At 34.5% G+C, this 21993-nt stretch overlaps 1 long non-coding RNA gene across 1 annotated transcript; it reads left to right on the top strand.

Annotated features, from left to right (window-relative positions):
- The first annotated feature begins 5287 nt into the window (after positions 1 to 5287).
- Positions 5288 to 20629, top strand: LOC142873804 (uncharacterized). Its single transcript, XR_012921776.1, has 4 exons — positions 5288 to 5350; positions 5802 to 5856; positions 17309 to 17426; positions 19818 to 20629. It is a non-coding gene; the product is annotated as an uncharacterized LOC142873804 (long non-coding RNA).
- The last annotated feature ends 1364 nt before the right edge of the window (positions 20630 to 21993 follow it).

The raw sequence follows: 21993 nt of genomic DNA, 5'->3' as shown, positions 1-21993 counted from the left end.
CTAAAGTTTAAGTGTTACTAATTCTAAAGTCATTTATATTTTGAAAGGGCTTAAAGATTTACATTAAAAAAATAAGTCTCAAAATGTGGAATTTCAGGCTTTGGTCAACTGATGAATGGGGTATGTATGTGCGTGTGCGTGTGCGTGTGTGTGTGTGTGTGTGTGTGTGTGGTGTGCTGTCAGTGTGTATGTTAAGGGTATGTGGGAGGTAGGAATGTAGGCAATAGGTATATCTCAAAACATTTAAAATAATATAATGTAGTTGGTTATTCTACCAGTTAAAAATATAACTCATGTAACTAACATGACTATTAGTCATAGTGACTTAAACACATAAGGACTTATTTTTCTCCTGTAATGAGATGTGTGGAAGTAGGAAGTTGCTGGTTTAGTGCCTTAAAAATGTCATTGCAGATGTCTCTGTGATTCTCTTGGCCTTTTTCTCAAAACTCCGCAGTGGATGCTAGAATTCTAGCCACCAGGACCACACTCCAGGTGGAAAGCCAGAGAAAACATGGAAAGGCAGAAAGGAGTATGCCAAGGAAAAATGTAGCTGAAAATCTACTACGTTCATTAGGAGACTATGTGGGCTAGTTGCCAAATCTGAGGTGACTATGGTACTTAATTAAACAACTTTGCTTCATTATGCTTCTGCTTATTAAGTTTAAGGTTGATGAATTTATTGGCCCTTTTGAAAGATCAGTAAATATAAGCAAATAAATTATATTCCAAATGAAAGCTTATGGTTTAAACTATTGATCCATTTGACTGTGCATAATTTCATCTTTCTACTCAATCCTATAAACAAAACCTTCAACCTGCAGCATTATTTACTCAAATTTATTAATTAAGTGCTTTGTGCCAGGTACTATATACATAAGAAAATATCTTACACACAGTATATGTAAGAGAACAGAACAAACTTCTTGTCTTCTAGAAGCTCATTAAATAGTAAACAAAGAATCAACAGATAATTCTTCTAGATGATACATTCTATGAGTAAGGTGAGCCTTAGGGGTTTTGATAGGTAGCATCTGGGGAAGGGGAGGGCGAAAACCAAGAAGGCCTCTCGAAGGAACTGACAGCTCATCTGTTTTTGAAAGAAAGAAAAGGAGTTGAGAAAACATGACTGTAGTTCCAAGAAGATTAAAAACAAGATGTTCAAATATAGGAAGGTGTGAATATATGGTCAAGGTACAAGATTAGTAAGGCCTGGATATATTTTCAAGGGGTACACCTGTAGATTTGTATGAATCACTAAATTCTGAATTATGATTCTTGTAATATAATTTCTGTTTCAAGCTGTTAATTTTTAGAGCAGAGAACCACAAGGCTATACAAAGATAAGAATGCTGGGTGATCACCTTGGCTCTTATCTGAACACCATAAGGAGCATAGAGAAGTGTGATGAAGTTTCGGTGAAATATGTACTTGAGACATCTGTGGAACATCTGAATGGAAGTAGAGTAGACAGTGTGATAAACCATCTTGGAGCTTAAAAGTAAGGTCTAGGATAAAAATATAGATGTGAACTTCCTTCATTCATCCCACAATTATATATTATTCCACAATATGTGCTAAATACTGGAAATACAATGAGGAATAAGAAAAAAAAATTTCTGCCCTTGATGTTTTTGCATTCTAATGATGGAGACAGAGAAGTAAAGGTTTGAAAGTACCTATAGGTAGCTTTTACACCTAGGAGGGTATTTGAGAACAGCAGAGGAATTATTTAAAGCAAAAAGAGATGGCTAATAATAAAATCTGGAGCATATTAATTTTTAAAAGAGAGTAATGGTAGAAAAGAGAATTTGAAAAGGAGCATTAGAATTTGAAAAGGAGCATCTGCAGAAATAGAAGGAAAGTCAGAAAAAAATGGCATCACAGAAGTCAAGAGGGGTGAGAGTTTGATAAGGTGAGCTAATAGTCTTGAAGGCTAAAGTAAGGTTTAGGAGGCTCAGGACTGAAAGGCATCGAATGGAGTGAGGAATTAGTAGGCTACTAGTGAACTTGACAGGAGAAGATTCAGTGAATTGGAGGGAGACAGAAACATGTCCATTTGAGGAATACATGGGCAGTGAAAAAGATAATAAATGTCACCTGCTCCTTTCACAAAGCTTGGCTATGGTGGGCTGGAGAGAAATAGGGGAATGCAGAATTAATATGGTTCTTAAAATAAATATCAGATTAAAAAACCCCTGATAGACAGGATGTGTCTAAATACAGGAAAGGAAGTGGATAGTTTATGGGACAATATCCTCAAGGAATTTGGAGAAAGTGGAATTTAGAGAGAGGGTGTGTGTTAGTTCGTGTTTTTTTTGCATTGCTATAAAAGGAAATGCCTCGGGCTGGGTAAATTATAAAGAAAATAAGTTTATTTGGCAAATGGTCTGCAGGCTTTTGGTTTTGCACAAGAGGCGTTGTGCAGGCATCTGCTTCTGGCGAGGATTTCAGGGAGCGTCCAAACAAGGTAGAAGGTGAAGGGGGAGCAGGTGTGTCACACGGTGACAGGAGGAGCAAGAGAGGGAGGAGGTGGCGTCTGGCTGTTTTAAACAACCAGCTTTTGTGTGAACTAATAAAACAAGAACTCGTTATCACACGAGGGTACCAAGACATTCATGGCCCAAACACCTCCCACTTGGTCCCATTTCCAACACTGAGGATCAAATTTCAACATGAGATTTGGAAGGGCCAAACATCCAAGCCATATCAGGGTAGAAGGAATTAGCCTCATTTGGATATCTCTTCCCCTGGAACCTGAGAGAAGATAGAGTTCCTGGATTTGGGTACCAGTATGTCTGGGAGCGAGTAAGGAGTTGGGAGAGCACCTACTTAATGGCCTCTATTTCTCTGTGAAGGGGACCTAAGAGTCTTTGAGGGGTTAGGATTAAAATCATTAAGAGAATGGTGAAGGTTTTAAATGCTGGCATATGGAGCCAGAGAGGGATTTGCTTAGGAGAGCACCAAAGTATTGCCAGATGATCTTGAGATCCTATCTCAACATAGAGACCAAGACACTGTGTTAGTACTAGTCTCTCTTACCAAGAGTGTTTTTCTCCAGAACACTTAAGAATTTATATACAGGAGTGGAAGAAGTCCATAGTTGAATATATTGTTCTAGCACTGAGGGCAGGTTGGTTGGATGAATAAAGGGGTAAGGGGGTATTAGCAAAAGATATTAGCAAAAGATTTGAGGGTATTAGCAAAAGATAGTTTAAGTCAGAATTTCACACATTTTTCCTCCTCAAAACTTACAATGTCTTCTTCTGTAACTTCAGCACACTTAGGTGCTGAGATAAAGCTCTTAGCCCTCTAAGGGCTGAGCATAGCCAGAGCAGCCAGGGGTCTCAGGCTAGTTATCTCCAGTGGCATAAGTAGCCTTGAGCATTTAAAATATTAAAATAAATGTTAAAATTAATTAAAATGTTAAAATAAAAATATTCTTTTCCTATCACACCGTGCAAGTGGTTGGGAAATACTAGTTTAAATGATTTATGAGGTCTCTGCAAGGTAGGCATGGCAGTGATGCCTCAAGGAAGCTTAAACTTTGAGGAAATAGATGTTTTTATAAGGTAGAAATGCTGGAGTGGGGGGAATGACAGAGCTATCAGGAAAGGGTACTGTGGCCAGCAAGGTAAACAACAGATATAAAGATTGCTGACATTTTGCCATTCCAGGATATAACAAAGACTCAAGTGTGGCTTCAGTGTAGAGAGGAGTAGTGGGACAAGGAATTGAGAGTGGGGTCTGAGTTAGATTATCCCCAGAGACATTTAAAATCCCCTGGGGCAATGACAGACCAGATTGACAGCATCTTTCTTTCTTTTTTCCCCTTGTCCTTCTCTTTTCTCCACTGTTCTGCTAAGAATTCAATTAGGGATTTTATTTTAAAGATGCACATGGTCTGAAACTGAAAGATTATCTAATACTAAGGCAGCTTTCGGGATCAGAGCTAATCTTTTTCATTTGAACAAGTGGTTCCATGTCTAAAAACAAGTTTGAAGGCCATGTGTCTGAGAAATGAATAAACTAAACATACTTCAGGAAACTAAGCATAAATTCTAGTCCTTTCACTTGAGTTTCAAGCTGTTGTAAATGTGATTATAAAAAAGACTTTTTTTAAAAAAAAGCAAATTCTTCTTTTGTATCTCACAAACTGCAAGGACATAAATCTTATACATCTGACTTTTCAGAGCATCTTTGTTGTAGATGATACTGTTAACTCTTAATGATACAGCTTTGCTATATGATTTTCCTGTGCAAAATAGCTCATATAAGCTAATTGGAATTTATCATAAACCATCCTGAAATGGTACTCTCTTTCACAGATATCTCAAGACAATTCCAAGTGTGTAGTATGCTTTTTATGCTTTTTTTATATGCTTTTTAATGTAGGTGAGGTAGTCTGTGATTCTTTGATTGGTCAAAGTTATGGTTTCTACTCAGTAGTCTCTATTTTTCACTTCATAGCACCAATATAAGAGATGTTTCTATATAAAATATTTTTGTTTCTTTGTTCTATGTTAACTTCAGGGACGCCTGAGTTGAAAATTCAGAACAGTTCTTATACCATTAAGCCATGAGAGAATTTTTTATTTCTCTCTTTTACTATTTTGTTTTTCTTTGTATTTCTTTCCTTTGCACTGTTTTGCTGCAACTTCAGCCGATCTCATTAAAGCCACTTTGGGGGAAATTGTGGTTTTTACTTACATAGCAAAGGGCTAGGTGTTAGACTATAGCTACTGTTTTTTGAAATTTGAAAGCTATTATCTAAAAACACTATTTCAGAAAAATTCATCATTTTATGAAAGGCTACATTCTGTAGTTCCAGCAGTAGCAATGTGGTATAATGTGTTACTAAATTGCTAGTAAAATAGAATTTTCAGATTATATAATTTTTCAGTGTATATGCAAACATGTATAGTTTTACTGCTTGCTGTTTCAACAAATTGCAGTCATTCAAAAGAAATGTAATAGGCTTCTTTAAAGGATTTGTGGACATAATTTTCAAATCTGTATTTGTGATGGATGAACTGTTTGAATCTAAATATGAGAAAGATAACTTGGAAATCTGTTTATAGACATTTGGACTGAACTTCTGCAACAGGAGAGAAATAAAATTAACTTATTCAGATTGTGTTCCTATTTAAGGTAAGGGGAAAAAAGTGGTTTCTGCATTAGATCTAGTGTTAAAGTACAACCACAAGAGGAAAAATAGTTTCAGAATGCTCTATGAAAGTAGCAAATATGAAATGAAAATCTAAATGTGTGATGAAAAGTGAACTATCTCTCAAGGGTAGAATTTTCAAAGGAAACTTACTCTAAAATCTCTTTAGATGTTCAATCTATAGTATGAATATTTAAAATTTTTTTTGCTTAGCTTTGAAATTGTATCCGTTTAAATCTGCTTTGTGCCATTTTGGAAAGGTATATAGGTTTGAGAAGATGTCTGAGTCATCTCTCAAATTAATGCCAAAGGCAAGAAATGGGGCCTTTGAATTTATCTTACTGGAACAAAATCAGAAGGTTTGGGAAGTTGTAATTTTAGAGAGATGGGGAAATACATAAATACCAATCCCTTTCTGTATCTTGCTTAGGGATTGTTTGAAAGAGATAATTTAGCTTTTGTTGCTATTGCAGAGAACCTAAAATGATTGCTATGTATTTATTTTTAAATAACTTAATTCAGATTCAGAATTAAGATTCTGAATTAATATTGAGACTTGGAAAGATTCTCCCCCCCTCTCATCTAGGGCATGAATTTTTCAGAACCCTTCCTAATAATCTTGTGATATGCTTAGATTCTTCCCAAAGCATGAAGAAGGATGGAGCAAGAATGTCTGAGGAGGAGGAAAGGTGAGAATTAAAATATCACATTTTGATCAAGTGAACTAAATTGACATTTTTGTGGAAACCATCCCTTTACTATCCTTTTAAAATATTCTAGAATTGTCTGCTTTACAACTTTGTGCCTCCTGGTTCTTTGTCTTAGAAATATTTAGTGTAGAAAATTAAATGTACATTAATACCTTTAAATTAACATTGGAGAAATATTCAAAAATTATTTTTAAATGTGGATTTCTTTTTCCTTATTTAAATGAATAAAGTTCTTAAGCCTATAAATTATTAAGCTAGATGTCTGTTTAATCCTTTTCTGAACTCATGGGACCTTAACTAAGAGTATTGCTTCAAACTTATTTTAATAAGCTACCTCTTACCTCATTTTTTTTCTAGATTTTACTCACTAAATCCAGGACTTCTCAATAGTTCTTACTCTTGAAGTGAATTATTTTACTTATTGATTTAATCCATATTATTTAGGTTTTTGTTGGTTGTGTAAATGTTCAGAAATGTATTTGCTTATGTCTTCATTAAACTAAATCAAAAAAATATTGAACTACCCAAAGTACTGTGTATTTCTTGGTGCTTAGGGGTATTCATTGACAGCTAGCATATGACTCATTTCTTTGAATGGCTTGCACTCTCCCAGAAAGTATAATAGGTGTTCAGAAATAACTATAAGACTAGAAAGAAAATGGTGCTTCAGGAGAAGAGGGGATCATTATTTAAGGTAGGTCAACAGAAGATGAAATTAGCTGCATACTGGTTTAGTATTTCATTTCCATTAACTTCTCCATCTTGCAACTGGGAATCACTTCATAGTGATTATTTCAGGAGAGAAAGATGCACAACTAGAATTTGCTCAAAGGAGATTTTGTTTATTAAGATTTTTCTGAATAATCCTGACCCTAGGCACCTTTGTCTATTTCTAGGTATTGAAACCCAGGTATTGTCCTGCCACCTTCTTTCGGATGTCAGCTTCCTCTACTGTCTGATGGGGGAGGGGTGGGGAAAAAAGTTCAGTCTAGCTGTCTGTCTCTGCTTAGTTTTCTTTAGGGACATGCATTATTTTCCAGCTGCTCTTAGCAGTGTTTCCAAGGTTACCATACCAGGCTGGGAAAAATCTATAAAATTTGTTTTATTATTCATTTGTAACAATTTAAAAAAGGAAATTATAAGGTAGAAGGGGAAATATTTTAATAGCTGATAAATAGAAGTTTTCCCAGAGTACCAGAGAGAAGGTACTTAACTAATTCACAAAGTGAATTTAATGAGCATTCCCCAAGTCCTAGTTGATTCTGCTCTTCCCTGAGGTTCTTGCCTTCTTTCTAGTATTTTCTTCTTCAGTTGACTCTGAGATACTCTCCAACCACCTTTCTCAGGAATTGCCATCCCACTTGCAAGAATGTTCCTGCTCAGTGGCCAACTCCTTCTTCCTACATTCATCCAGTCTGAACTTCTCATTTGGAAAAGAGCTTCTAGGGTCGTTAGGACGGTCAGGACACAGTTGAAGTCTAAGCCCATGTTGTTGTCTCTCATTTTCTTATTCTTTGGTCAAAGGAGATACATTTTCCATGGCTGAATTTTCTTTTCGACAATTGAGCTAATGTAAACTACAGATGCTTTTATTACACTATAACATGCTAAGGATAAACATATGTACCTCTCCCAAAGACAAATATTAATTTTTCAGGAATAGCAAGTCCAAACCCATATTGAAAAAAATAAAACATTTCTTTAAGAAGAAAATCCCATTTTCTTCATGGAAAGGAAAGCTTTTACTGAGTTACAAACTACACCAAAACTTAGTGGCTTAAAATAACAACTAGTAATTTATCTTATGATTCTGTATGTTGGTGATTTGGGCTGGGATTAGCTGGTCATTTTGCTCTTCATTGCAGCTTATTGGGTCTCACTCCCATGTCTGTTGTTGGTAGCCCAAGGGGGGCACAGGTCATTATGGCCTCATTCACATGTTAGGTGGTGGGTTCTGGTTAGCTGGTTACCTCAGCTACATGTCTCTTATCCTACGCAAAACTGTTCAACTAATCCAGCAAGCCTATTCTAATTACCCAGCAGACTTAGTCATAGGAATATATTCATGTGGCAGCTGAAGGGTTCCCAGAGCAACCAGAAGGCAAGTCTGAAAGCACAAGTTGGTTTCAACTCTCTCCTTTGTCACACCTGCTACAATACCATTGAGTAATGCAAGTTATATGATTAACTCAGATTTAGGTGTTGGAGAAACAGGTTCCCCCTATTTATTGATGGGAAGATCTACAAAGTTATATGTGATCAAAAAAAAAATCAGTAAGACATATTTTTATACAGAGTTGAAATTAGTTTTTCCCTGCTTAGAATTTACCAGAATAAGAAAGGGACCACATTATGCTTTAATTGCTGGCCTCCTCTCTAGCCCAGGAATGTGCCCAAGTGAGAGTTAGTTACTTCTCCACAAGTCTTGCTCCAACAAGGGGGAAGGAATGAGATTGGGGAAAGAGAAGAGTTGCCTAATTTTTTCCATTGCCATTGATATTGAGGGAGCCAAGACAGTAACAATGTTAAGATCAAACAAAATAGTCTGATTTTGTCGTGTTTTAGATTGTGGGGGGTCACAATTTATGATCACCCTTATCAGTATGGGAGAGTTGAAGTTACTATTTAGCTATGTGAAACAATCAATTGATTATGATTTTTCCCTCACTTTTAAACTTGTTTAAAAATACTCAGACAAAATATAGACTCACATCTACAGCCATTTAGATTAATCAGTAACACAGAAAGTTGACACAGTTTGAAAGATTCTAAAACCCCCTGGGTCAAGAAATTATCTCCTAAAAGACTTATTAAAAGGCAAATTAATTTCTAGAGAGTGAGGATTAGAGAAGTGAAATATATAGATTAAAAAACCCAAAGATTTGATACAATGGAATCCAGTACAGAAAAATTTCTATGAATTAGAAGGAAAATATAATGATATATTGAGATGTCCTAAGAAGTCATAGGTTCTGGATATATACAGAGTTTTAAGAAAAGTAATAATTCTAAAAATGTACATTGTTTACTTCATATTTCTGCCTAGGCTTGTGTGTTTTCACATGGTCAAGTCCTACCTTACATTTTCTCCTAATTTGGTATTTCAATTTTACCTTTCAAAAATATTTTGTGACGATAATAAGAGGAATAAATGTTGCAAATTGCATTCAAATATGTAAGCTTCACCAATGAAATGACACATTTTGACCACATTTTTAAAAATTTATAAAATAATAGGATTTACTGCTTTTGATTCTCATATGTTTTGAAAAAAAATGAAAAAGTCCAGAAAAATTTATGAGACACACTGTATTGACAGATAGTCTCATAAAACTTCTCACAGAGAGCCAAAGAAGGATGGCCAGAATCTTCTCCTTATGGTATTTGTATAATATATCCTTTCACTCTTGTCATTATATTAAAAACTACAGAACATTTAATTTATGAGGACACTGTTAGAAAATAAACATGCTGAGCTAATGAGGCTTGTGCCCAGTACTATTAAAGGTTATAGTCTACCAGAGTCCACAGAATATATCCCACAGATACATAATCAAATAGATAACCAACAAGTTGAACAAGTACAAAATGAAGTTGGGAAGTTATAAGTGAGTAATGAACAAAGTACACTTTATGGGATTTTCGGTAAGAAAGCCACATCCTATGTCATATGACCACCTGGGATGGGTCCAAATGACCATATTTCTGAAAGAGGGAAGGGTTTGTAGAGGAGATGGTTATTTCATGAATTTTTTTTCTATGAAAGAGAGGGGAGGATTTGGTTATTTGACAGAAACTCTAGGCTCTTTACTCTTCTGATATGGTTGGTAGTTTGAGAGTAGCCCTTCATCTTGGTCTTGAATTATAGCCTTCTATTGGCATTGAATTGAAAATGGGTATACAATTACATAATTGGAAAATACATAGCTATAATTGGAACTAATGTCAGGTGCCTTTTCTTTCTTCTGTCTACTTCAACACAAATACATATGATTTCAGACTTCTTGTTTTCCATTTGTGACATTCTAAGTCAGAGAAGGCTCTTTTTAGAGAAAACTGTCCAGACCACCCTGCCACAGAGGCATTTTATGCTCTAGGATCTAGTTTCCTTGTACATCTGTAGGCAGCTCTTGCTTTTATCTTCTCAGCTAAATTAGTTCCTGCATGTTAAAAAAGGGGAAGTGGTGAGCCGCCCCCACGGAAGACTTTATTTGGTTTTTAAAAGCTGGTTTGTTACGATCCTGTTGTGGTTATTATAGGAGACAATTTTAGCACTTTGAGATGTGTGTTTTCCAGAGGAAGTGTTTAGAGAAGAATTTTGCAAAATGTTGAAGGTTAACATTTCAGTCCTGCAAGTTGTTCAGGATATGTTTCTGTGATTAAGTTTGAGAGAATTCTTGGGGAATGGGAATGACAGGAATTAATAAGCAAATGTAACACAGTGCTCATATTTCCACACTTTCTCATTCTTCAACTTATTGGCCAATATACACTGAACATCTCTTGCATTTCATTTCTTATTCAACTGAATTCTTTGTTGGAAACAACTGAAAAGGCTTTCCCAACTGTTAGTGGGTGGTAATTTTACATGCAAACAATAGCACAGTGTTACAACAGTGAAAGGAGGCACTGATCTTTCTTAAATTACGGATCTATGTTGCTTGTATTTCCACATATGTAAAATTCCTTGGCACAATTCAGTATTACTGTTTATGTAGGACATATATAACTGTAATAATCTATTTGTTGGTGCTATGATGTTATAACTTGAAATTCCATACATGTTATAAAAAAATCTAAATAGGTAAATTGGTGTTTTGGCAATGAAAGAGATACTAGTTAATCTAATTTAAAGCTTCATGGTTTTTAGGTGCATTTTTAAAGCATTACTTTTAATTTTAAATTAATGCTTTTGTTTTTTTTTTACCAAGAAATCAGTTGTTTTGATATCATGTAGAGAAATCATATCATATGTGAAGCAATATTACTGCTTTAGTTCCTGGAATAGGGCAGGTGTTCAATTAAAGTTGTAGAATAGCCACACAACTCATAGTTTGAAGGAAATGTTAAATACCTATAAGGCGTAAAAATGTCTTTCCAAGAAAATGAAAGAGGAAATTGAACCTGAAAATACCAGTGACTGACAATCCTTTCTCAAAGGTCATCAAAGGGCTTATTACCATACATAGCATCTATGTTTCAGAAATATTATTAATTGGGTATTTGCCAATAGTCCTTATTTAATCAAAGAGGAAAAAATTCTCCTAATAGTAATTATATTGCACCTAATAAGCTCTTGCTATGGGCCAGTCAATATGCTAAGTGATTTAAAATAGTATTTTAATCAATCCTAATAACCACCAGATGAGGTAGATAATATTAATATTACCTCCATTTCACAGATGAAACGATTAAAACCTACGGCAATTAAATAATTTTCTTGTCTTTGAAGTAATGAGTGGAGATGGCAGGATTTGAACTCAGGCACTTTCTAAGCAAAACACTGTGATATACTCTACAAATATTTAACAAGTTAATTTGTGTGTTATGATAGAGAGCATATGGTTATTCGCTATTGCCAAACTTGCAATACTAATTCTGAAGGTCCACTCTGTACTCTGCAGAACTCATCATCTTTATTGATTAAACATGTGCTCATTCCCTTTGCTTTCTAATGGAATTCCATTTCTGTGCTGGTTTGTACAGTAGCTTTTTTTTTATTATTGCTTTGTTCTCCACCACCTTTCTTTCCCCTTCTCCTTAGAGAACTTTGTATATTACAAAGTAGGATTTTTACCTGCTTATAGTTCATTTAAAGATTTTCTAAAAAAACTTTCATAGTAACTCAAACAAGTGAGAATTTTCAAGGAGAAGTGTTTATTATATTACTATTTTAAAAAATAGAACAAAAAGTGCTGACAAGGTCTCTATCTCCATGGAGAATAGGACTAGAACAAGCACATTGTAAGTACAGAATAATGTTTATGTCAGAAAGCAGGAGAAATGGTACTGTCAGGTAGCTTGTCTTTTATTCACTAGTTAGTGATTCTAAGCTTGTGTGTTGCAAATCTCTATTTTAGGCAACCTTTTCCCAACTGCCTGTTCTTTCCACTTAGTGTCGCCTTTACTTCTGTAGCTCCCCCAGCCACATTTCCCATTCTGACAGCTCAGCAGATTCCTGCTGCGGCTGGCTCCCCCTCGGTTCTTCCTTCTCTATATCTGATCTCTCCAGGCATGACTCAAGATTCAGTATCCTGCTTTGCATTTGTGACATTTTAATCCACTGCCCCCACTTCCTGTGTTACTCCTTTATTTTCAATTCTATCAGTGATTTAAAAATATCATTTCTCTCATTATTGCAGTTTTCATATTTAATTTTATTTCTGTTTCTATAATAGTCTGCATTGCATTTTTGCCAAACTACATTAAACACTCCTCAGAACTAGAATAATGTTTCTTCCTTTGATGGCAATTAAGGATAGTGTTGAGTGTCAACAGTCATTTCTTGAATTATAGTAAATATTAAAAATAAAGCATTGCCCCTACCCAAGGCCCCATGTCTCAACCTCCCCATTTCTCTCAGTACTGTTCTAGTAGTATCCTATAGGCTTCCTTATATATAAACACTTGTTGGAGTCATATTTGATATGTTGTCTCAATCTTCCATATCCAGTATGTCAGGGACTTGAATTTCTTACTTTTTCAATATTTCTCCAATTTACCCTTTCTTTTCTTTTTCAAATATTCTGCTATGGCTCAGATCCTTATGATATATCTGAATTATGGACTTAGCCTTATATGAATAAATTAAGTCATCCTTCCCTAAACCTAACCTGCATAGTTTCCTAAAACATCTCTTCCATTGTGTCACCCTCATTACAGAAACTATAATATCCTCCTGACCTACTGATTTCAAGTTTTATGCACATGCATACAAGTTTGAGAGTACCTGACCTATACAGATTTGTTTTTCATTGCTCTCTAATACATATAGTCTATGTTTCCCAGATTCATTTCATTCATTGTCTCTCTACATATACTATAGTTTTCCATCTCTTTTCCTTTGATTGAGTTGTTTCTAGGGATTGAGGATTTCTGGGCTACTATCCTTTGCTTATACTCCAATTAGATTTCCCTATGTCTTTTCTGAAACATTATCTAGACACTCAATCCTATATATAGATGCTCTTCACCTAATGGTGGGGCTATGTCCTGATAAACCACTGCAGGTTGAAAATATTGTAAGTTGAAAATGCACTTAATCCATTTAATTCACCTAATTTACCAAACATCATAGCTAGGCTATCTAAAATGTACCTAACATTTATATTAGCCTATAGTTGGGCCAAATCATCTAACACAAAGCCTATTTGATAATAAAGTAGAAAAATTTCTACTGAATGCATATTGGTTTTCCACCATTGTAAAGTTGAAAAATTATAAGTAGAACTATCATGTCAGAGGCTATCTGTGTGTACATATATATATACACACACACTATATATATATAGTATATACATATTATACTCAATCATGCATCATTTAGTGATAGGCATATGTTCTAAGAAATGCACTCTTAGGCAATTTTGTTGTACAATCATAGCCTATACTTAAATAAACCTCGATGGTATAGTCCACTACACACCTAGACTATATGGTCTAGCTGGTTGTTCCTAGGCTATCAATCTGAACAGCGTGTCACTGTATTGAATACTGTAGGCAATTGTAACACAATGGTAAGTATTTGTGTATGTTAGCATATCTAAACACAGAAAAGATACAGTATAAAAGATAAAAGATGATATGGGATACTTACAGTGAATATAGCTAGCTTGTAGGACTGGAAATTGCTCTGGGTGAGTCAGTGAGTGAGTGAGTCATGAGTGAATGTGAAGGCCTAGGACATTACTGTACACTGCTGTAGACTTTATAAACACTGGACACTTACGCTACCCTAAATTTGTAAAATATATATATTTTTTCTTTAGTAAATTAACTTTAGATTATTATAACTTCTTAACTTTACACTTTTTAACTTAACATACACTTTAAATGTTTTTTTAAATTTTTTAGCTCTTTTATAATAACATTTAGCTTAAAACACACACATTGTACAGCTGTACAAAAATAATTTCTTTCTTTATATCCTTATTCTGTAAGCTTTTGTATTTTTTAAATTTCTGAATTTTTTTTTACTTGAAACTTTTAAATTAAAAACTAAGACATAAACACACACATCAGCCAAGGTCTACACAGAGTCAGAACCATTAAGATCATTGTCTTCCACCTCCACATCTTGTTCCACTGGAAGGTCTTCAGGGGCAATAACATGGATGGAACTGTCATCTCCTATAATAACAATGTCTTCTTCTGGAATACCTCCTGAAGGACCAGCCTGAGGCTGTTTTACAGTTAACTTTTTAAAAATTTTATTTTTTATTTTTATTTTTTTAGAGATGGGGTTTTGCTATGTTACCCAGACTGGACTTGAATTCCTGGGCTCAAGGCTTTCTCCTGCCTTAGCCTCCCAAGGAGCTGGGACTACAGGCATGTACCACTGTACCCAGCAAACTTTTTTTAATAAGTAGAAAGAATACACTCTAAAATAATGATAAAAAGTTTAATATAGTAAATATATAAGCTGGTAGCATAGTCATTTATTATTATTATCAAGTATTATGTAATGTACCTAATTGTATGTGCTATACTTTCATATGACTGGCAGTACAGTAGGTTTATTTATACCACATCACTACAAACACTTGAATATAGTGTTTCACTATTACATTATGATGGCTACAATGTCACTAGGGAATAGGAATTTTTCAGCTCCATTATAATTTTATATGACCACTGTTGTATATGCTGTCTGTCTTTGACTGAAATATTGTTATGTGGTACATGACTGTGTGTATGTGTTTATACATCAACTATCTTTCCCAAATGTATATGGCAAAAATACTCATTCCATAATTTAACTTTTAATTGTTTATAAATTATTCTATTTCTTTGCTTTACCCAACATTTAGATTGTAATGTCCTTAGTGTTTAGATTAGATGTAATTTCCTTATTGTTTAGATATTATTAGGTGTTCAAGCAATATTCTGGTTTAAGATGCCATTATGATCCTCATTATCAATAAAAGCCTCTACTACATTTTGAGAATAGGAAAAAGATGCTCACCATTTGAAAGCTTGGGTTTATCCTTGCTAAGTGACAAGGAGAGTCTGGGCAGAATTCTAAATCTTTAAGTTGTCTTTTATTCTTTCAGTTTCTAAAATAAATAGTACTGTTAGCAGTGACCCACAGATTTGTTTTTATAGAAAATATTATACTTTGTAAGGTTAGATTCATATTATTTCTAAAAAGAACTTTAGGATATAAATATGCTATGTTCACTGTAAACTTAAAAGTTAAGAAGGCCCTTCCCTTACTTTCTTAGAGCACAACTCTAGGCAATTAGAATACAGCAAAGTGAGTAACGAGGACAGAACCTAATTTCAGCTTTCTTCTGACCATTTGTGCAGTATATTGTCACCACTGGGGCCACTGGTCTGTGGCTTTGTTTCCTGCTCACTGGACGGTCTGGAGGATTAACTTAGGGTGTGACTTTGCTCATTTCATTTTTATCACCTCGCAAAGCCCTGATTTGTCTGCTAGACCTTGGTGCCACCTGGTTAAGCCCGGCTTCCTATCCAATGCTGTGCACTGTGTTTCCATGGACCCAGCTCAACTGGAAGAAAATCAGCTGTGGGTCTGAAAGTTTACTGGGTTTTTAATGACTTCCTCAAACTTCTTCCCACTTACCCATCAGTGCTGACATCAGCCAGGTCATAGGAGAAGGTAGTAGTGGTGATTCAAATATGTAGCATTTTGCACAATAAAAATGCCACACTGTTTGCTGACTGAAGCTGCATGGGGCAGGGGAGGGAGTGGAAATTCTGGATAGCGCATGACCTTCTATTGTGTGTGTGTGTGTGTGTGTGTGTGTGTGTTTGTGTGTGTGTTTGAGTTTAACAATGCTCCTAAGTACCTTATGTTAGTGAGGAAAGTTGAGAGTTTCACATCCTTCCATGGTGGCATTTCAGGAAATCCCTCTCACTTGAGGATTTTAGAGTCGCAGTAAGCCACAAGTCTGAATTTGGAGGTGATGGTGGTGAGCCCATAGTCAATATTGGGAACAGATGGATTTTTAATAGTGAAAAAGTAGACTTTCTAGAGAAAGAAGGGAGGACCATACATACTTCTGTGTACACTCAGTATAGATGTTTCTTTGTTATCCATGTCTAGACTCTCTATGAGAGGTATTTTAGAAAAAATTGGACCTGATGGAGGGTCATTCTAGCAGAAGGAATTTTTCAGGTTTCTCCCTTACAATTAGATCTCAGAAAGGTGTGCATATAAGTTCAAGAGGCATGGGTAATTAATGCCTGTAGCTATGATGGGACAGGCTTATGCCATTGGGAGGTGAATAGTCGGCCCTCTGAAAATAGCACACACCACCCAGGGGGCAAAAAATAGGCCGCTCATAGGCAATCAGTGAGTATATGTACCTTGATTGAGGTCACTTTCAAATAGTGCTGCTTGTTTATTATTTTTGCTTTGTCACCGAATGGTTTACATGTGGTGACAGACAGTGTTATTCAGTAGAATTTTTCTCAAGTTTTCTAGTGGAAGCTTGAGCCAAATAAATTTTTTATGCTGTACACGAACTTACCCTATTATTTCTTAATCATAATTTTTAATGACACAAGGGTTAAATCTGTGGAGAGAAGGAAAGGTCAGTTAAGCACATAGTGCCTTTTCATCAATTATAATGTTTTCTACTAGTGGAAAATATATAACCGCTGTTACTCATATTCATCCTGGAATTTTAGAGGCCACAGAGATTATTATGATAAGGACAGTCATGGACAGGTGACTATTTTACGTTATACAAATGCCGCCTTACTTCCATTGTATTGACAGATTGTGAACTGCATAAAAAGTTTGCAGCATGTAGTTCAGGGTCTATAAATGATCACCACTGCTATTACTGTTGTTGCAGCTGTTGCTGCCACCTGCTAGAATATTGGAAACTTAATGTTAAGTCAGATTTAATCTTTTGGCAGGGTACTGCTTTCATTTCACTATCGGCCTGAAAACAACTATCCTCTAACTTCATTCGTGTGCTTAGTCTAATTTCCTTATTCACCACCAACCAACACAAGTGTAAATCAAAGCTCTGGAAGTGTGGCTTTCTAAAATATGAATTTATTTTGTAGACAACAACTTATTTTGTATATTTTTTGGTAAAGTAGAGAACATATTCTCATCTTCCATGAATGCTAATGATATATTTAACTTTTAGATCAAGCATTTCTAGTAAGTAATTTTGCTGCTTTTAGTGTAATAATTCATCTATTTTACATACAATTTTCATCTTTTAAGGTTATTATGGATGTCTCCCCTTGCAAGAAAGAACCATACTGCAACACTGGTATTTTACCTTTTTTGGATATTTTAAAACATTCAGGCCAGAAAAAAAATGATGGGAAAAATGTTCACTGTAAGTTTAACTTTGAAAACTATGACAATATAACATGTGTGCATTTTTGTTATGATATATATTTGTGTGTTTATATATTAAGAGAGAAAGAGAGATAATGTTAAATATGTTACATATACTGCATTACCTCAGACAAACACGCACATAATTAAATTTCTGACTGCACAACTAGTGTGGTCTGTATAATATTAAGGGAAAAATCCAACGGAATTTACTCAGAGCCCTCTATAAATATATCTGAACAATCACAATCATTATCATTATATGAGCCACTGTCACTACACACTAAAAATAATAGCCTCAGTTTGGTCCCCAATTAAATATGTATCTAAGGCAATGTGCTATTATTAATATTTTTACTACATTATCTAAACTTCACAATAAACACTTTTGAGATAACGATCTTTGTTTTAACAATTTTGGAATAAAAGAAAAATATCCAGAAATGGAGGTATTGATAGTTATTCTTAGAATTGTTGAAGGCTGACTTGGTGGCTTTGGAAACCCAGCTGAATATCAGTTTTAAGACAACTTGACATTTCTTCTCCCCAGTGGATGATCCGGAAATGCTATTTCTAAAAGTAGCTACTAAATTTCCCAGGTAAGACTGTAATACGTTGAAAGTCCTTCCACAGATAGTGAGGTGCTACCGTGTTTCCCCGAAAATAAGACCTACCCATAAAATAAGCCTTAGCAGGATTTCTAAGCATTTGTGCAATATAAGCCCTACCCCGAAAATAAGACCTAGTGATGAGCGTGGCTATGCAGCGTATCTGCACAACCCATGCATTTCGTTGCGGAGCGGTAAAGAAGATAAGCAGCCCTTCTCATATGCCCCATGAGAGCTCTATTGTTCCACGTGAGAGATTGGGGCCAATGGTTCTAAAGGATATAGAGTCGCAAGAAATTCAGGATGGAATTCGGGGTTTGGAGAGTTATGCTGATGTTCCAGAAGAAGACAACTTAACTATATTTGAATAAATGTAGATGGTTGTACCGTACTTAAAAAAAATAACACATCCCCTGAAAATAAGCCCGAGGGTGTCTTCTTGAGGAAAAATAAATATAAGACCCTGTCTTATTTTTGGGGAAACACGGTAGTAGATCCACGTTGTGCCTACCAAATATTTCTACATTTTCACATGAAGAATAAACAGTCTCTAACCTCTATGCTTTTACATATTTAAATTAACTTATAAATCTAGATATATAGAAACAGATAATAAAGTGCAAAATTTAGAAGAATTCAAGCATGATCTAAGGTAAACTCCTTATTTTTGAAAAAGGTGTTTAAAAAATATGAATTCAATCTTCTAATAAAACTTAGAAGTCATTATTTAGGTTGGCTTCTAGTTTAAATTCACTATTTTTCAATAAAAAATTATTAAAAAAGTAAAGTGGAAAGTGATAACTGAAACATAAAGATATATATATATTTTCAAAATGATGTTTTACTCTTAGTAAATATTCAATAAATGACAAATTTAAGTATTCCAAAATAACTTCTCTTTCAAATTGGGCCTTTTAGACATAGTGGTGGCTCATGAATTTCTTAAAATGCAAAAATTAATTTAAAACATGTTTACATGAAATAAATCAGTAGTCATAGTGCAAGTAGTGGTTAATTTAGTTCTACAAATAAAATATTTATAACGAGCTCTTTGAAGGGGAAATATTCTGATAGGAATTATCTGTAACATCTCTTAGTGTTTAATGGTGTAAATTCTGGAGAAGACTTCTAGGTTCAAGTCCTATCTTTGCCATTTGCCAACTATGTGACCTTGAGCAAACTATAGACTTGTCTGTGCCTCAGTTTATTCATCTTAAAAATGGGAATAAAGAAGGTCTTATGTCAAATGGTTATTAAGAGGAAATGAAGTTATAAATGTACAAAACTTAGAATAACAGGGAGTTTTTTGTAAGGGTTAGCTGTTATTACTGTTAAAGCACACAGATTGTAAACTAGTTTTCTGTAGGCTGTTAATAACTTTAAAAAATCTTTTAAATACCAGAAGAATATTCATGATATAGATTTTTAGCTTCTCTTGACAAATAAAAAATATCTGACCATATTATAGCAGGGTTAGTGGCCATAACCCTTTCCCACTCCTGGGCCTGTTGCTCTTGTACTGTGCAAGTTAACCTCCATCCTTGCAGCTCTGGATAGAAACACAGAGCCTTCAAGACCAAGAACCTTTATGGAGCAGGAACTGGGCATTCTTGAGCTCTCTCCTCACTTCTAAAATTAAGCACTTTAAAAAAATATGTAAAAATGCCAAAGTTTAAAGAAAAGCCAGTGAAAATGAAATCAAATTATTTCCACATGAACTGCAGTGAAATATCTTAAGAATGTCCTTTTCCTTTTTTCCCTTTTATTTCATATTTTTGCAGCTCATTGAGTTTAAAGTGTCCTCGTCTTTGGCCCCATCCTGTGGTCATTCCTTCGTGTGCACCGTCTATGCTCTTCTGTGAGAACAACCAACATGTAGCCCTTAAAATTGGCAGTGAATGAACTAATACAAGATTGTTCCTCAGTGACATCCATCGCCACCCATCTATCCAATTTGAATGCTCCCTTTGTCTCTTTACCTTAGCTGTGCTTAATTAAATTGACACTTATTTTTAGGTTATTTTTCCATAGATAAGACTCATGAGCCAGCTAGTCCAACAGAAAAAGAGTACTATAAAAATAAATCCTTTTGGGGAAATAAATCCTTTCCATGTTGAAGTATTTCATTTTCACACCATTACAAATGTTGTTTTATTCCATGATACTCTGAACATCTAGATTCTATAATGATAAGCACATCACTCATTGATCTGACATCATTTAATTTACCTGAACAAATAAGACAATTTTCAGGCACCTTTCTTGTCATCTGATATAATGGAAGAAATAGTTCAAATATTTGTGGTTATATATGCATTAACACCCTGATGTTAAGGTGATAACAAAATTCTCAAATTTGTCTAACTTTATTCAGTGTGTTTCTTTATTATATGTATTACAAGATCTTAACAGACAGCATTTTCCTTTAAATCTGTGACAAAATGTCACTCAGCCTTATAAAGCTGACTCGTTTTAAAACTTACTTTAGAAATGTGTTACAGTGTTATGCATTAAAATTATAGATTTAGAAGATATTCTTTATGGTTTTCTGAATTGTAAGAAATAGATGTGATAATAAAATGTTATGCATTTCACTATATTCTGCTTCATGTTGTCAGTTGATCATTTAATGGTAAACTTGTTTTTTTCCCTTTATATGTGATTTTCAGATTAATTTTGAAGCTGACATTTTTGTATTGCATGGAATATCTTCACTGCTTCAGCTTATTATAAATTGTTTCATCTCTTCAGAGTATCCTTTAAAAAATTTTTAAATTTATAATTCCTATCCTGAGATATCTTAGGAAATTTAATTTGTTTTGGTACATAAAAATAGCAACATACTAGAACTTTAATCAGGGGCATCATATCCCCACTGAATTTCTAAAAGTATAACTTTTCAAACTCTGAGACAGGAAGGAAGATAGCCAAAGGTATCATGTTTATTGTTTGGCTTCTATTTCTTGAACTAAATAAGTATTGATTTCAGTTATTTTAAAATAAATTGATTTTAAAATTTAACCCATTTAATAGACAATGCAATCATGTTTCAAAAATTAAAAAACAAAACATGTAAATACATGTAATCTGCAAAGCCTCCCTTTCATTGTTCTCCTTTTCCTCATTTACCTTTCTTCCCTTATTTACACACTGGTAACCACTGTATTTTATATTCTGCAAGAGTTTCTTTAGGCAAATACAGGCCCATAAAATTACATATTCTTATCTTTCCCTACTTTACACAAAACTTCATCTCCTACCCATTATGACCACAATTTGCTTTGTTAAATTAACAATACATATCCAATATATAATACCATATTATTAACTACAGCCACCATGCTGTGTATTAGATCTCTAAAGTTTATTTATCCCATATAACTGAAACTTTGAGCCCTCTGAAAAATCTCCCTACTTTCTCCTACTTTGACTTTTTAAGATTCTACATATAAGTGAGTAATATTTTTCTTTGTGTCTGACTTTTTTCACTTAGCATTATGTTCTCCAGATTTATCCATGTTGTTGCAAATGTCAGGCTTTCTTTCTTTCTAAGGGCTGAATAATATTCCATTGTGTGTGTGTGTGTGTGTGTGTTATAAAGAAACTGCTACAGTTTCTCTATAAATCTGTCTACTTAGAAACACTTAGATTGTTTCTATATCTTGGCTATTGTGAATAATGCTGCAATGTACAGCATGGTGAATATGGTTAATAATACTGTATTATATGCTTGAATTTGCGAGGAGAGTAGATGTTAGTGTTCTCACCACACACATTTACACCCAAAACACAACTATACGAAGAAATTGATATGTTAATCAGCTTGACTGTAGTAATCAGCTATGTATATCAAAATTTAGGTTCTTAGGGGGCATTATTTCAACTTTTCCCTAATCAGTATGATGTTGGCTGTGGGTTTGTCATATATGGCTTTAATTATTTTGAGGAATGTTCCTT

Source organism: Microcebus murinus, chromosome 11 (assembly GCF_040939455.1).
Source record: "Microcebus murinus isolate Inina chromosome 11, M.murinus_Inina_mat1.0, whole genome shotgun sequence".
Classification (NCBI taxonomy): Eukaryota; Metazoa; Chordata; class Mammalia; order Primates; family Cheirogaleidae; genus Microcebus; species Microcebus murinus.
This window is presented reverse-complemented; position numbering and strand designations above follow the sequence as displayed.